This window comes from Hypanus sabinus, chromosome 1 (genome assembly GCF_030144855.1).
Source record: "Hypanus sabinus isolate sHypSab1 chromosome 1, sHypSab1.hap1, whole genome shotgun sequence".
Classification (NCBI taxonomy): domain Eukaryota; kingdom Metazoa; phylum Chordata; class Chondrichthyes; order Myliobatiformes; family Dasyatidae; genus Hypanus; species Hypanus sabinus.
In genome coordinates this window covers 141,327,839-141,341,225 of record NC_082706.1, presented here as the reverse complement: position 1 = coordinate 141,341,225, position 13,387 = coordinate 141,327,839, and the positions used below count along the sequence as shown (strand labels likewise).

Sequence of the window (13,387 nt, the reverse complement as noted above, 5' to 3'; positions counted from 1 at the left end):
TCTAAACCTGTTTAGCACACCGAATGTTTGTGGGGAACCCGGTGCTAAAATATTCGCGGATGACCTAATTCGGGCTCAGGGTTTTGTAAGTAGCAGAGCAGCTACCTCGCTGCGATCTACTGAAAGTTATCCCTCGAGACAAACATGTCGGACGATAGATCCTCCCTGTCTACCGGGGGGGAGACAGGCGCGCGCCCTGTGGCACTCCTTGGTCAAACTTTTGTCAGCCGATAGATCCTACCTACCTACTGGGGGGGGTGTGCGCTCTCTCCTGACTGCGACCGCCGCGGCCCCAGTACGGGGACCTCCAGCCCCTGACCTTGCCCTCCCACCGGTGTGTTGCAATGATTTTATATGTTCATATGAGGAAAATATGCGCTGTGTGTTTAGAATTAAATTCGTTAGATAAACCCTTTTAGAAATGAAATTAAGTGTATTAGCCACTTATAAGTGACTTATAGTTGAATTGTCACCTTTATTCTGGTCGTGATTGACACCTCTCACCACTCCTCCCCCGCCGGTCAGCCTGTCTGCAAGAATATTGTCAATATTAAACCGGTCAGTGGTGCAGAAAAGGTTGGTGACCCCTGAGATAGATGGCAAACAACAGACCCAGCACTCACCCCTGTGCACACAGTCAGAGAGGCAACCATCTACCACCACTCTCTGGCTTCGCCCACAAAGCCAAAGTCAATCCAATTGACTACCTCATCTGAAATGCCGAGCGACTGAACCTCCCATGAGGGACCTTGTCAAACACCTTGCTAAAGTCCATAGAATAAACATTCACTGCCTTGCCCTCATCCACTTTCTGGTAACTTCCTTGAACAACCCTACAAGATTGGTTAGACCGGGGGTCGGCAACCTGCGGCTCCCGAGCCATTTGTGGCTCTTTCACCTCTGTGCTGCGGCTCCCTGTGGCTTTGGGAAATAATTGGTCAGTATTTAATTAAAATGTATTTTATGTTAGTTTGTTAGCTTTTGAAATGTAATTATGGTGATCTTGTACATTTCCTGCCACATCCGAAACGGCTCACAATTAGCCGGCATTCCGGCTAAGGGAGATAGCCTACGGGGGTTTGTGAGTACGCGTCTTTTGCAGCATCTGCGTCCATGGGGGCTGGGTTGAGGGAGGCTTAAAAGCAAGGCTGTTTAGTTCGAATAAAGCTATCTTTGACTGCAGTTTACTGACACCGCTACAACGTGTTTTTATCGCTGGCTGTCCAGACGGAAGGTGCTGAAACGCTTTGTCGCGTGTCTGGAAGAAGTGAAAACTTTCCTGGGCAGCAAAGGGCTCACCTTTCCTGAGCTGGAACAGCCAGAGTGGCTGGAAAAGCTACACTTCATGGTAGACATGACAGCGCACCTGAACACGCTGAACACAGCTCTTCAGGGGAAAGGACGTACAGCCCTGCACATGTTGGAGGATGTTTTGGCATTCGAGCGCAAGTTGACAGTGCTTGCCAGAGATTTACAGAAAGGCACTTTGTCTCACTTCCCCAATTTGAGAGAGTTCAAACAAGGTCACGACATAATAATTTCGGAGTATTTACATTCTGCAATCATCGCAATGCAAACATCGTTTGGGAAACGCTTCTGTGAGTTCAGAGAGGAAAAAAACACATTATCCTTCCCGGTCACTCCCTTAAGCATCGATCCTTCCCTACTGAATACGACTGCATTGGCAGGTGTGAGTCAACCTGATCTTGAGATGGAACTGGCCGACATAGCCGACAAAGACATATGGGTGTCCAAGTTTAGACGCTTGACAGCAGACCTTGAAGATGTTGCCCGTCAGAAGGCCGTTCTTGCTCAGAAACACAAATGGAGTGATATTGAAAACCTCACAGATGACAGCTTGCGATCCTGTGTAAAGATGAAGGTGACATCATACAGCCCTGATGTGCAGACGCTGTGCGCTGAGGTCCAGGAGCAGAAATCCCATTAACCAAGTATGATAAATATTTTAATTGCCTATTATTTTACTTATATTCATATTTTTTCATAGTTCAGTGAAATAGTCCTTTCATTTTTCAGGATGACAGCTGGCTGACGTTATTTTTGGTTTGCTGCTGGCGGAAAATTTAAGTTCGGCGTTTTTCATAAATACAAGAAGGACTCAAATAGACATTGAATATTTTACTTAAAAGTAACTTTCAACCCAACGTCTTTTTTTCGGAGTTCAAAATGTTTTTGTTGCATGCAGAAATGTAATTTCGTTTTTTCTGCAGGAGTTCATCAATTTCATAAATGCAACACATTATAGTTTGTTTATACATAGCATAAAGGCAAAAAAAAACGTTGTATGCAGTGTTATTTCATTTTAAATGTCAAACGGGTTTTGCGGCTCCCAGTGTTTTCTTTTCTGTGGGAAACGGGTCCAAGTGGCTCTTTCAGTGGTAAAGGTTGCTGACCCCTGGGTTAGACTGATCTACCAAACACCTCGCCATACTGACTATGCTTAATCAGTCCACGTCTATCCAAATACTCTTATTTCTGGCCTGAGTGTACCTTGCAAAAACCTCCCACAAATGATATCAGACTCATCAGCATACAATTTCCTGCTTTGTGTTTAGTCTTTTTCACACGTATGACATAGAAACCTACAGGACATTACAGGCCCTTCGGCCCACAATGTTGTTCCAACCATGTAACCTACTCTAGAAACTGCCTAGGATTTTCCTACTGCATAGCTGTCTATTTTTCTAAGCTCTATGTACCTATCTAAGAGTCTCTTAAAAGACCCTATTGTATCTGCCTCTACCACCTTCGCTGGCAGTGCATTCCACACATCCACCACTCTCTGTGTGAAAAACTAACCTCTGACATCCCTCCCCCTCCTCCCAAACCTACGTCCAAGCACCTTAAAACCATGCCCCCTTGTGTTAGCTATTTCAGCCCTGGGAAAAAGCCTCTGGCTATCCACATGATCAATGCCTCTCATCTTATACACTTCTATCAGTTCACCTTTCATTCACCATCACTCCAAGGAGAAAAGGCTATGTTCACTGAACCCACTCTCATAAGGCATGCTCTCCATTCCAGGCAACATTCTTGTAATTCTTATAGACAATAGGTGCAGAAGTAGACCATTCGGCCCTTCGAGCCTGCACCGCCATTTTGAGATCATGGCTGATCAACTACTATCAATACCCAGTTCCTGCCTTGTCCCCATATCCCTTGATAGATACCATAGGTATCCATGATACCTATCTAGCTCCTTCTTGAAAGCATCCAGAGAATTGGCCTCCACTGCCTTCCAGGGCAGCGCATTCCAGACCCCCACAACTCTCTGGGAGAAGAAGTTTTTCCTTAACTCTATCCTAAATGACCTACCCCTTATTCTCAAACCATGCCTTCTGGTACTGGACTCTCCCAGCATCTGGAACATATTTCCTACCTCTATCTTGTCCAATCCCTTAATAATCTTATATGTTTCAATCAGATCCCCTCTCAATCTCCTTAATTCCAGCGTGTACAAGCCCAGTCTCTCTAACCTCTCTGCGTAAGACAGTCCAGACATCCCAGGAATTAACCTCGTGAATCTGCGCTGCATTTCCTCCACAGCCAGGATGTCCTTCATTAACCCTGGAGACCAAAACTGTACACAATACTCCAGGTGTGGTCTCACCAGGGCTCTGTACAAATGCAAGAGGATTTCCTTGCTCTTGTACTCAATTCCCTTTGTAATAAAGGCCAACATTCCATTAGCCTTCTTCACTGCCTGCTGCACTTGCTCATTCACCTTTAGTGACTGATGAACAAGGACTCCTAGATCTCTTTGTATTTCTCCCTTACCTAACTCTACACAGTTCAGATAATAATCTGCCTTCCTGTTTACTCCCAAAGTGGATAACCTCACACTTATTCACATTAAACGTCATCTGCCAAGTATCTGCCCACTCACCCAGCCTATCCAAGTCACCCTGAAGTCTCCTAACATCCTCATCACATGTCACACTGCCACCCAGCTTAGTATCATTAGCAAATTTGCTGATGTTATTTTCAATGCCTTCATCCAAATCATTGACGTAAATTGTAAACAGCTGTGGTCCCAATACTGAGCCCTGTGCCACCCCACTAGTTACCACCTGCCATTCCGAGAAACACCCATTCACCACTACCCTTTGCTTTCTATCTGCCAACCAGTTTTCTATCCATGTCAATGTCTTCCCCCCGATGCCCTGAGCTTTGATTTTACCCACCAATCTCCTATGTGGGACCTTATCAAATGCCTTCTGAAAACCGAAGTACACTACATCCACTGGATCTCCCCCGTCTAACTTCCTGGTTACATCCTCGAAAAACTCCAACAGATTAGTCAAGCATGATTTACCCTTGGTAAATCCATGCTGGCTCGGCCCAGTCCTATCACTGCTATCTAGATATGCCACCATTTCATCCTTAACAATGGACTCTAGCATCTTCCCCACCACCGATGTCAGGCTGACAGGTCAATAGTTCTCTGTTTTCTCCCTCCCTCCTTTCTTAAAAAGTGGGATAACATTAGCCATTCTCCAATCCTCAGGAACTGATCCTGAATCTAAGGAACATTGAAAAATGATTCCCAATGCCTCCGCAATTTCCAGGGCCACCTCCTTTAGTACCCTAGGATGCAGACCATCTGGACCTGGGGATCTGTCAGCCTTCAGTCCCATCAGTCTTCTCATCACCGTTTCCTTCCTAATGTCAGTCTGTTTCATTTCCTCTGTTACCCTATGTCCTTGGCCCATCCATACATCTGGGAGATTGCTTGTGTCTTCCTTAGTGAAAACAGATCTAAAGTACTCATTAAATTCTTCTGCCTTTTCTCTGTTTCCCATAACAATTTCACCCAATTCATTCTTCAAGGGCCCAACATTGTTCTTAACTATCTTCTTTCTCTTCACATACCTAAAAAAGCTTTTGCTATCTTCCTTTATATTCCTGGCTAGCTTGCTTTCGTACCTCATTTTTTCTCCCCGCATTGCCTTTTTAGTTAAGTTCTGTTGTTCCTTAAAAACTTCCCAATCATCCGTCCTCCCACTCACCTTAGCTGAAAGTGGGTGAAAATTCTTCTCTGAACTCTCTCTGTAGTATCCACTTGGCAGATCATTTCTGATACTATCAAAATTGGCCATTCTCCAATTCAGAATTCCAACCTAAAGCCGAGACCTATTTTTTTTGCATATTTACTTTAAAATAAATTGCTTTGTGGTCACTGGGTGCAGAGTGTTCACCTCTGTCAAATGGTGCGAGCTGAATCATCTGCAACTCAACATCAGTAAGACAAAAGAGACAATGATGGACTTCAGGAAGGATAAGCCTGCACTGTTCCCTGTTACTCTTGATGGTGAGGACCTTCAAGTACCTGGGGGTTCACCTGGATGACAGACTTGAGTGGAGCACCAACACAGAAGCTGCGAAGGGCTCGAGTCACCCCTACTTCCTGTGAAGACTGAGGTCCTTTGGAGTACGCAGGCCTCTCCTTCACATGTTCTACCAGTCTGTTGTCACCAGTGCAATCTTCTGTGTGGTGGTGTGCTGGGGCAATGGTTTCAACACAGGTGATTAAACTGTTTCGAAAGGCTGGCTCTGTTACAGGAGCCAAACTGGACATACTGGAGGCTGTGGCAAAACAAAGGACCCTACTGAAAATCCTGGCAATTCTGGACAATGTTTCTCAACTCTCTGCATGCCACCTTGGCTGAACAGAGGAACACTTATTAGTGATAGACTAAGACAACTGTGCTACTCCGAAGAGTGCTATATGAGATCATTCTTACTCTCGGCCATTAGGCTCTATGATGAGTCAACCAATAGCTGGGGAAGTGATGACCCCCTCCTGTTGGACTGTTTGAGGCAACTCATTTTTTATTCTTTCATACTTTTCTTCTAATACTTGTATATCCGTGCACTTGTAATGCTATTATGACACTGTAATTTCTTTTTGGATCAATGAAGTATCTAGCTACACAAACTTCTGTCACCTACACTGTCATTGCCCCATATCAGATCCAATATCGCACTCTCTTGTTGGATCTTCTACATACTGATTAAGGAAACTTTCCTGAACACATTTGACAAACTCTATCCCATCTAACCTTTTTATAGTATGAAAGTCCCAGTCAATATGTACAGTTAAAATCACCTACAGTTATAATAACCTTATGTTTCTGCAACATTCTACAATCCCTCTACAAATTTGCTCCTCTAAGTCCTATGGACTGTCGAATGATCTATATTATAACCATAACCATATAACAATCACAGCATGGAAACAGGCCATCTCGGCCCTCCTAGTCCGTGCCGAAAATATAGCCCTATTAATGTGGTCATACCTTATTTATTTCTCACTTTCACCCACAACACCTCCCTGGACAAGTTCTCCAGTCTGTCCTGACAGAGAACTGCTGTGACATTTTTCCTAACTAGTACCGCCTCCCCTCCACCTCAAATCCCTCCCACTCTATCAATTTTAAAACAGCAGAACCTCAGAATACTGAGAGGCCAGTCCTACCCCTCCTGTAATTAAGTCTCACTAAATACTCCGTTCTTCTGTGATGCCAAACATGGACGACCCAAAATGGCAGCTCTCATTGAGAACGATGGAAATCATTAAATGTTCTCACTTTAACCTGAACCAGAACTCTGAGATGCGTACAGTCAGTAATGAAGCTTTAATGTAATGAATGATATATCGCTGCTTAAAACGGATGGAAATAGACCGGTCTGTGGATGGCACACTGCCCCTTTAAGATGCTGTCAGTGGAAGTGGGGTCAACGTGCTAGTCTGATGGCGCATTTAAAAACACCAAGATTTTCGACTCCCGATACCAACTGTCTCCCTGGCAGTCTCTGGTAAATAAAGTTGATGATCTCAGAGTATTAGGGGGTCATTAGGACCACTTGTATCCTTTCCTTTCATGGAATCTTGGTTAACCCCTTCCATGCTGAACACAGTGATTCAAATACAGGGTTCATAATACATTGTCATGATAGGTCGGTCGAGTCTCTTGAAAGCAGAGATGGAGGTGTACGCTTCATGATCAACTCCTTGTGGTGTACTAATGTGTCAGTGACGTACCAATATTGCTCGCCAGACCTAGAATACCCTGCGATTAAGTGCCTGTCATCTTACTAGCCGCAGATTTCAGCAATCATTTTGGTAGCAGTGTACGTTCTAATTCAGACCAATATCAAACAGGCTCTAGATTAGTGATTACTAACGGGGGTCGTTACATGTCCCAAGGGGGCATTAGGGGAAGTAGAAAATGTTGTGTGTGGGGGGGGGGGGGGAGAAGAAGAGAAGGAGAGAGAAAAAAAAATTGCTAAGTGGCACCCTGACTTGAGGCACAAAACCTAACCAAGTGTTAGTAGAGCAGGCACTTCCAAAAAAAAGTATAAGGCACTGTAACACAAGAACCATAGCTCTGCAGGCAGTGAGTACTCATTGTCACAATATGCCAGAAACTCAGCAATCTCATCTGGCCTTACCAACCAGACATTATTGGGAATGCACCAAATTAGCAATAGTTCCCCTTGACTCGCAGCATGGAACAAGTTCATGCAATTTGACAGTTGGCAAGTCAAAACCTTTCAATTTTCTCTACCTTGGCTTCATGTGTGCGGTCAAAAGCCATCTTTGGGATAAAGAGACCTTATATGATTAATCAATCACACTAACTCCAAATCTATCCTGACCAACATTCAGATTCCAATCTAAATCCTCGTTAATGTACTTCTCAGCTCACTGTTCCTTTGTGTGCCACTACCATCCAAGTCAACGATGCCGTCGTCAACATTCAATAGGCATTCCCAGCCTGCATTAAGTTTTTATTTTAATTTAGCCCCATTATAGATAAATTAAGTACGGATAAATATCTACAGCATGATCTCTAAGTCTGAAGGTGGTGAAGCACTGAATTCTATTCTTGCTAAGAAACAGAAACTACAGAAAGTGCATCAATTCAAAGTGTTGCACACCTAGATTATGGCTTTATTCCATTCCTGTCAGATCAGTGACACCCATGTGTCTTATTTGTAATACTGTACTGTCTAAAGAAGCCATGAAACCATTAAGGCTGCAGGAACACTTCCGTAAAAGATGCCCTGAAAAGGCTACTTATGGTATTACTCAGTTCCAGAAGATGAAAGGAGCATTTGAAAAGTGTTGCACACTAGAGTCATTTGCCAAGAAAGCTAAAAGTGACCTTGATAGTGGTCTCATTGCTTTTTATAACATTTCCAAAATGATAAAGTGTGGAAAATCTCATACGATTGGTGAAAGATTGGTAATGCCTGCTCTATCAGAAGTGCTCACCACTGTTCTCAAAATGGATACCAGTATTTTAAAATCAATTTCTCTGAGTAATAACTCTGTAGCTCATCGTATTGACAAAATGAGTGAAGACATTGAGTGTCAACTATGCACAGAGCTACAAAAAACTGAATTTGGGATACAACTAGGTGAGTCAATTTTGCGAGACAATGAGGCATTGCTAATAGCATATGTACAGTTTATCAAAAATGGAAAGGTTTATAACTAGATTCTTTTTTGTAAAAACAAATATCAATGGAAAATCAATCATTGGTGAGCTCAAAACGTATATAAAGGATAAAAGTATTCAAATTAGGAACATGATTCCTTGTGCAACAGATGGAGCACCATACATGAAAGGACGCCATGCTGGTTTAGTGGCACTTATGAAAAATTAAATTTCAAGTCTGGTTGCAATCCATTGTGTAGTTGTCAACATCTCGTAGCCAAAACCTGTAGCCATGACATTTTTCAAGCATGACTCTTGTAATATCTATCAACAAGATTAAAGCTCATCCATTAAATAGCAGAATATTTTGCCAATTGTACGAAAGTAACAAGGAAGAGTTTGAACACTTGCTTTTTCACACTTGAAGTGTACTGACTGCCGCTTAAAATGTTTCTTTGAGCTTTGACACTATGGTTAAATTTTTGCTCAGTCGACAAAAGTTTGAGAAACCAGATTGACATGTATGTGGAGGTGTGGCACACCTAGCTGATCTGTATGCCAAAATGTACATTCTAAACATGAAACTGCAGGATGAGGATTTAAATTTAATCCAGACAAAAAGATTAGTGTCCACTTTTATCTGAAAATTACAAAAAAACATTGGGAGAAGGATGTTCTCACAGTATCCCTGCACAGAAAATATGGCACTCTCTTTCACAGACAGTGATTTACAAGAGTACTGCTTATACCTTAAGTCACTAAAGAAAAATTTTCAGAATTGATTCAAGGATTTAAATGATCTGGAAATTCTGGGCTGTGTAATTAACCCATTTATTTGCAAGGTGGAAGAACAAAAAGGAAGCTTGCAAGAAGAAATTATCAAAATTCTGAATGATGAAAATTCAGAAATGTTGGTTTTTGTGGTATGTGGCTACACTGTCACACAAAGTTCCTGGTCTTTGACAAGCAAACTGCTCTTCATTGCATTTCCATCTTCCTACCTTATTGAAAGGGGCTTCAGTGCAGTGAACCACATTTGCCATTCACTTCAGTACAGTGAACAGGTCTGTGTGCTGGATAATGTGGAGATTAAGGAAGTAGTGGTGGATTTTCTTAAAAACATCAAGATTGATAAGGCCCCAGGGCCGGACATGATATACCCCAGGTTGCTGTGGGAAGTGGGAGAAGATTTTGCTGGAGTAGTCTATAGGCCCCCAAATAGCCCTCAGGACACCAAGGAGCAAATAAGCAGGCAGATTTTAGAATGGTGCAGGAAATACAGGGTTGTAGTTATGGGTGATTTCAACTTTCCTCATATTGACTGGCACCTCCTGACTGCAAGGGGGATAGATGGGGCTGAGTTTGTCAGGTGTGTTCAAGAAGGATTTCTGACACAGCATGTGGACCAGCCGATGAGAGGAGAAGCTATACTGGATCTAGTTCTGGGTAATGAACCTGGTCAGGTGGCAGACCTCTTGGTGGAGGAGCATTTTGGTGAGAGTGACCACAATTCCCTTAGCTTCAGCATAGCTATGGAAAAGGATAAAAACAGACAAAATGGTAAAGTGCTTAACTGGGGAAGGGCTAACTATGAAGGGATGAGGCAGGAACTAGTGAGAGTAAATTGGAAACAGGTGTTCAAGGGTGAAAGCACAGAAGTAATGTGGAAGATGTTTAGGGACCACTTGTGCTGGGTTCAGGGTAGGTTTGTCCCACTGAGGCAAGGAAAAAATGGTAGGAAAAGGGAACCATGGCTGACAAAACACGTGAGGCAATTCATCAAGAGGAAGAAGGAAGCATATGTTAGATATAAGAAGCAGGAAGGGCTCATCAGAAATATAGGGTAGCCATGAAGGAGTTCAAGAAAGGACTTAGGAGAGCTTGAAGGGAGTATGAGAAGGCCTTGGATGTAGAATTAAGGAGAACCCCAAGGCGTTCTATGTGTACGTGAAGAAGGATGACAAGAATGAAAGTGGGGCCACTAAAGGCAACATATGCCTGGAGGCAGGGGAGGTCCGAAATGAATACTTTGCTTTAGTATTCACAAGTGAAAAGGACCTTGATCAGGGTGAGGTCGAAATAGAACAGACCTGTGTGCTGGACACTGACAAAGAGGCGGAAGGATGGGTGAGTAAGTTTGCGGATGACACGAAGATTGGAGTTGTGGATGGAGCTGTAGGTTGAAAGTCACAAGAGGATATAGACAGGATGCAGAGTTGGGCAGAAAAGTGGCAGATGGAGTTCAATCCAGCTAAGTGTGAGGTGATGTATTTTGGAAGGACAAACCAGAAGGCTGAGTACAGGGTTAATGGTTGGTTACTTAAGAGTGTTGATGAACAGAGGGACGGACCTTGGGGTTCAAATCCATACATCCCTCAAGGTCGCTGCACAGGTTGATAGGATAGTTAAGGCGGCATATGGGATGCTAGGCTTCATTAATAGGGGGATTGAGTTCAAAAGTAGAGAGATCATGTTGCAACTCCGCAAATCTCTGGTGAGACCACACTTAGAGTATTGAGTTCAGTTCTGGTCACTTCATTATAGAAGGGATGTGGAAGCTACGGAGAGGGTGCAGGAGATTTACCAGGATGTTGCCTGGTTTGGAGAACAAGTCATATGAAGCAAGGTTAGCAGAGCTGGGACTTTTCTCTTTGGAGTGTAGAAGGATGAGAGGGGACTTGATAGATTAGGATAGTCAGTACCTGTTTCCCAGGGCACCAATAGCAAACATCAGAGGGCATATGTACAAAGTTAAGAGAGGGAAGTTTAGGGGAGACATCAGGGGCAAGTTTGTTTGTTTTTTTTTAAAACACAGGAGGGTTGTGGGTGCCTGGAATGACTTGCCAGGGATGGTGGTGGAGGCTAAAACATTAGGGGTATTTAAGAGCCTCTTGGACATGCACATGGATGAAAGAAAAATAGAGGGTTACAGGGTAGTGTGGGTTTAGTACATTTTTAAGAAATAGAGGGGTTGGCACAACATCGAGGGCTGAAGGGCCTGTACTGTGCTATTGTATTCTAGTGTTCTAATGTTCTAGTATCCTCAAAACAGAAACCACTTAGACGGTGCTATGTCCTCAGATTACAACCCTGGAGGTTCTGCCCTTTAACTTAGCACCTAATTCCCCAAACTCCCTTTGCAGAACCTCCACACTGGTCCTACCAATGTTATGTTATTGGTACCTCCAGTACATGGATCACATCCTCTGGCTGTTCACGCTTCCACTTGAGAATACTGAGGACTGGATCCAAGATGTCCTGGACCCTGGCACCCAGGAAGCAATGTACCATCCAGCAATGTTGTTCTCACCCACAGTACCTACTGTCCTCTCTGCTAACAAACGAATTATCTATTACCACTGTTCACCTCTCCTCCCCCCGCCCGTTCCCTTCTGAGTTAGGGAGCCAGAGACCTGACCACAATGACTTTCCTCTGCTAGGTCATTCCCCCCAAACAGTACCAAAAGTGACATACATACCCGTTGTTGAGGGGCCTGACCACAGGGGTATTTTAACCTCTTCCCCCTTCCCGACTATCACCCAGTTTCCTGTGCCTTGGGTGTAACTACCTCTATGTCCTTCACTCACGCCTTCATACAACCAGCTGCAACTCTTTAATACAGAACGATGCTGTTGCCAACCTTTTAACCGACTTTGTGATCAATCTAATAATTACCTCATGCACAGCCGCTTGTACCTAACGAAGAAATATTTAAATGTCCTTATCGTGTCAGCCTCTACCACCACACCCGGCAGTGCATTTCAGGTTCGCAGCTCACCGAGTAAATAAAACGTCTGATATCTCCCTTAGACTTTCTTCCACTCTCCCTAAAAGGACGTCCTTTTTAAAAAAAAATCACTCATTGTCATCCTGAGAAAAAAAAAGGCGCTGGCTGTCCACTATGCCTCTAATCTTATACACCTCTATCAAGTCCTCTCTCCATTTGTGTTTGGTACTATGGGGATGAGGCAGGGACAAAGGGGAAGTGAAGTTGAGGACTGGTATGGGGGAGGGATGGTGGTTGGTTTTTGGGGAGGGGAAGCAGAAGAAGTGGTTGGGAAGGAAAGAAGGAATAGTGAGGGAAAACAACCCCTGTTGAATGGTACCACACTGCACAAGCAGCCGAGGTCCGAGCACCGTCGTATCTCACTGGGTCAGAATTACAGAGCTCCCCGGGTAAATTCCGGCGAGCAAAGGAGCAACCCCCTCCCCACCCTCCACCTGACACCGACAGCCCAACCGGGGAGGACGGGGGGCGTCTGTTCATTCAGTCTCCACGTCGCTTAGAGGAGCCGGGCAGAAAAGATAAGCTGCTTTGTTAGAAACTGATTACAAATACTCACCAGAACAGGGTTCTTTAAGGCGCGGAATCCCGGAGCAACTTCTCTTGGGAAAGAAGTGAATGTCTAAAACACCTTCTCTTTCTACTTCTATCCGCTCAGAAATTGAAACTTCGGTTGTTCGGGGGTGGGAAGGAGAGAGGGGCGGGGGCACATTTCACCTCCAGTGTGACTGCTGTGCCGCTCCGACGAAGGCGAGCAGATCGCGGCCACACTTCCGCCGCGGGCCAATCAGCACCGCGGGCCTCCTCCGACCCGATCCAGTCCAACACGGAGAGGCGGCGCATTAAACCGCTTTGTTCCGAGGCGGAGAGAGCGAGATGAAACGTTACAATGGCAGAAGGTATCAACGCAAAGCTTCAGGGGATAAAATTTCAGCGAACACTGGATTAACAGATTTCATTTTAGCTGGATTAAGGCAACTTAAACTCTCAGATGTGACCCGTTTTTTAATATCCCAAAAGCTATCCTCTCGCAAATTAATGTTAAGTGCTCCGATTTTGACATGTCACACAGAGTTAATGAGTTGCCCGCAACTGATACGGCCTAAATGTGATGTTATATGAGGCAGGAAGCGG

At 44.2% G+C, this 13,387-nt stretch overlaps 1 protein-coding gene across 2 annotated transcripts in view; it reads right to left on the bottom strand.

Annotated features, from left to right (window-relative positions):
- The window catches only part of LOC132398195 (carbohydrate sulfotransferase 9-like), an 86,795-nt gene extending 73,827 nt beyond the window's left edge, over positions 1-12,968 (bottom strand). For both annotated transcript variants that reach the window (XR_009513572.1, XM_059977285.1), the window contains exon 1: positions 12,813-12,968. The gene's annotated coding sequence lies outside the window, so the exon portion shown is untranslated. The remainder of the gene's footprint in view (positions 1-12,812) is intronic.
- Between the last annotated feature and the right edge of the window lie 419 nt (positions 12,969-13,387).